This window comes from Numida meleagris, chromosome 6 (genome assembly GCF_002078875.1).
Source record: "Numida meleagris isolate 19003 breed g44 Domestic line chromosome 6, NumMel1.0, whole genome shotgun sequence".
Classification (NCBI taxonomy): domain Eukaryota; kingdom Metazoa; phylum Chordata; class Aves; order Galliformes; family Numididae; genus Numida; species Numida meleagris.
In genome coordinates this window covers 43,365,418-43,369,642 of record NC_034414.1, presented here as the reverse complement: position 1 = coordinate 43,369,642, position 4,225 = coordinate 43,365,418, and the positions used below count along the sequence as shown (strand labels likewise).

The 4,225-nt window shown below is 34.5% G+C and overlaps 1 long non-coding RNA gene across 1 annotated transcript; it reads right to left on the bottom strand.

The window, feature by feature from the left end:
• Positions 1,639 to 3,978, bottom strand: LOC110401073. The gene is made up of 3 exons (XR_002440239.1): positions 3,884 to 3,978; positions 2,634 to 2,680; positions 1,639 to 1,773 (listed from the first exon to the last, which is right to left on the bottom strand). It is a non-coding gene; the product is annotated as an uncharacterized LOC110401073 (long non-coding RNA).

Here is a 4,225-nt window from a genome sequence, read left to right as displayed (position 1 = left end):
CTTCCTTCTGGAATACTTCATTCATTAGCCAATTCAATGTACACTACCAATAACAAAAGCTTAGCTTCACATACAAGAGCTCCTGAGGAATAGAGAGTGGTAGGAAGAAAATTTTAACTTCATAACTTCAATTCACATTATTTCTGTTAACTGCTGTATTAGAACAAGTGAAGTTTATAGCGCTTGCTTGAAAATTTATTTGCTCAAGCTTGAAGTTAAAACTGTGCTATTCCTTGACACTGTGCCTATAAAATAGACAGTGTTCATAGCCCATAAAATAAAATAGATTAACTTTTCACTGGCATCCTATCAATATTTTGCCATCTAGAAAATGCAAGGAAACTAGAATCACTTGGTTTCATGTCTTACATTTTAACAGATTGGAATAAGATTCTATAGAAAAATAATTTTCACTGAATGTGATACTGTTTTGAAATGAAATTTAAGATTGTGACTTTCTACAGTGTATATATTATAAAATTTTATCCAGCTTTTCACTTTCCCATACACTTTACGTGAACGTTCTAATGAATTTCTATATCTGAATGAGCTGACTCTTCTCATTATGGTTCAAAGCTCCTAACTTATTGCTGTATATAATATATTCTCCCATTCCTTTCAGCATCTCCATGAATTCCCTGAGAGCTTTTAAAAGGGTATAAGAGAGAAGATGGCTTACAGATTGTCAAGCCTGGCAAACTGGAGGCCAGATTGTGACAATTCATTAACTAAATATTCTGGCAATATTCTGATAAAGAATCTTCAGGCAGCATCAGTTTTCCAAAGAGCAATTCAGCATGTCTCTCTGACATGTTTGTTGGAAAAAAAATATAACTGCCTGTTTACATTCAACAGATAAACAATAAACATGACTAATGACCTTTCTGTTTTAGTGGGCAAAACTATAGTTATTCTAAAATGACAAGTACACACAAAATGGAAGTGTGTATGTGTTTATCGACTCTCATTAATGCAGATTCAAAATTTTTCTTTTGCATATAATAAAGCATTTTTATAAGCTAGGTTCAAACAAGGTGGTGGGGTTTTTTGTTTGTTTGTGTGTACGTTTAATTTTCCAAACTGCTTTCAGATAGGTCGTATAAAGAAAGCCCTGATCAAACTTCTATCATAAGAATGTAGAACCACAGAATAATTTAGGTTGATAACCGTATCTCTAGTCCAAAGCACCTGTTAGGGGGATAGAGGTAACTTCAAAGATCAAGATTTTCTGTGTCTTACTGAGTTTTTAATATATATATATATATATATATTTTATATATTTTAATATATTCAAACTCGAAGATTTTACATTTCCAGGCAACCTTTTCCACTGCATATTCATGTTTATTGTGTTTTTTTCCTTGTATCTGTTCAGAATTTCCCATGTTGCCACACATGACTTGTAGCCAGAAAGTCTGCCTCAGCCCTCCCTAGAATAATTTTTCTCTGTAGTTGAAGACTGCAGTTAGACTCCAAGGAAAACCCTTCCTCATAGATCATGTACTATATCTCCACTGAGCCTACTTCAATTAGTCAATATAGGAGATTATAGGAGATGCAGAAATGAGCAAGTAAAAGTAAAAGTGCCTGAGAGGAGGATATTCACTTCCTTTAATTTTCCAGTCATGGATCTTACAGTCTGTGACTGCTCATATTTTTCTCTTTCTGGCTCTGGATCCACTTGCAGTCAGGCATGGTTTGACCAGAGGCCTCTCAGCAACACCTTCTTTGCTTCATCTTTTGTCCAGTGCCTCTGTGGGCTCTCCAGGCGATCTGTAAATAAGAACAAATTACACTCCTCCAGCCTCCACTGTTCTTGGGCAGTCAACCTTCATCTTTTAATCCTAGGGTCACTGAAATCCCTTAGTCTATCCTCTCTTACTGCTTTCCACGTGAGTTTGGAGATACAAGTCAATTTTTGAAAACTATATTTTTATATACCCCTGCACCTTTAGAGTGAATAGCAGTAATACAACAGGAAGAAAAAAATATATGTTCATCTATTTTAAAGGAAGAATTTTTACATATCTGAGTGAATTCTGGCTCTCTTTGAAGGACTACAAGAACTCCCACCGATTTCAGTGGAGTAAGATTTATCCCTGTTATTTTATGAAGAATCGCTTCTCTGATGAAGACTCAAAATCTGAAATAGCTTGTAGACTTTGAGGTATGGAGTATTTCATGCAGAAGTTTCTTGATACTAAAAACAATTAAAACTTCTATTTTTCTCAGGAAATATTCTTTTAATAACTGTACAGTAAGGATTTAACATGCAAATCCCATTCTAAATGATGAATTTATTAGATTAGTTGCTGAACATACATTTAATAACTGATTATTACAGACATTTTCATTTCACTATTATCAAGTACTCAGTCATTAAAAACACTCCGGGTAATTGACCTGGAATATAATTAATTAATTTAAATCAAGCCGTTCTCTGATCAGTAGTGATATTACCATGTTTCAAGAGAGTCAGGAAAAGTCCATGAAACAGGGAACACAAGATTGTAAACGTATTTGGGAGAGACATGGAGAAGAGAGATTTTACAAAGCACATTGGATTGAGACTTGAATTTGGAAAAATATATCATCTATGTGCATGGAGATGTCTATTTGGGCTCTTATAATACCTTTCTCCAGCGGAACACTAGGGACTTATGCGGATATGACTTCAAAGCTGAAAGACAAAACAGGATGAATCATACTTTATCTCTTGACTTCCTTGCTATCAAAAAATCTGTAGAAAGGTGGCTCAGTAAGGTTCAGCTAAAGATTAGATTTCACATTAGTAAGAATGAAAAAGATAGCAGGAATAACATCAGAAGATATTCTTGCTCAGAATGTGGCTACAGAAGCTATTTATTATTTGCTATGACAGTAAGAGACGCATCCGTGATAAGAAGAAAAGAAACCACAACTGTTGTGATGGATCACATAAATCATTAGCCATGGTGTTATTTTATTTTTTTGTTAAAGATCATCATCCCTTCTTGAACAAAAGGTGACACACCAATCTTGTCTGGTAACAACAAATTTTATGAAACTTTCTTTGCCACTACCCTAAGCAGACTATGACCTCTGCAAACTCGCTCATTTAGAAGAAAGGTAACAAGTCAGGCCGTGGGTTTACGTCATAGCATATATATATCACCTGTTTATTTTTCACTCACTTAATTGACTTGCAGAAATTCCAGTCACTTTAAATGCCCAAATTTTCTTTCCGTAGAAAACAATGCAGGAACAGTGTTAATCTCAGGGCTGACCTCATCCCAGGGTTGGGCTAGGACATGATCTAGGAAAGCACCTAAACTTAAACTTGGAAGCACACCTGAGTTCTCTAGACAAACACAACCTTATCTAAAGCTGTATATAGCAGCCAAAGCAGCTCTGTTCTGAAAGGTATTCTGAGATTAAAGTTACTGATCTGTGATCTTAGTGTTTTCAGTCAAAGCTACTCAAACCCTCAAAATGCTTTTGTCTCGTTTGCATCTGTGAGTAGAACAAGTATATATAAGTATATGAATGTATACATGAATACACATATGTTATTTTTAATATATTTAGGTTTACTATAACTTGTTCATGTAGAACTTTGTGTCTATGCATGGCAGGATTAATAACCTTTAAAGAATTTAACTGTTACCATTTCTGCTCCAATATCTGCACCTAATTTCAACTTACTAACAGTTTATCATTAGACCCTAGACTATCATAGTAAAATCCATAGGAAAGAACAATTAGAACAAAGAAAAGCCACATAGGTGCTAACGACAAGATAATATTTTGTCTTTCGTTAGTATAACATTGAAAGTAAAAGTTACATTATTGAAATAAATGTTACTAGATAAAGCAGTCTCAATTTAATAGAAACCAGACTTACCGAATCACTGAGTATTCATCACTTTCTTCCTCTTCTCTTGGTGCATTGCAGCTTTAGAACATTTTAATGTATGATTTTCATTGCAGGTACTTTTGTCCGTTAGAACATAAGGTAGTCCCATAAGGGATGTTAATTAACAGAACGTAATGCTTTAACAAACTGGGAAGACTTTGGGATTTTATTCTTCAAGATCTCTGTTCAGAGTGAGCAGTCCAAAGAAGTAGGATCTGATTGGAGAGATTTCATTTTTATTTATGTTCTAGCATTTTAAGTTTTCTAGCTACTTCAGGAGGATGTTCTTATGCTTGTTTTTGTTAACTCACTTCCATCTGAGTTTCTTAC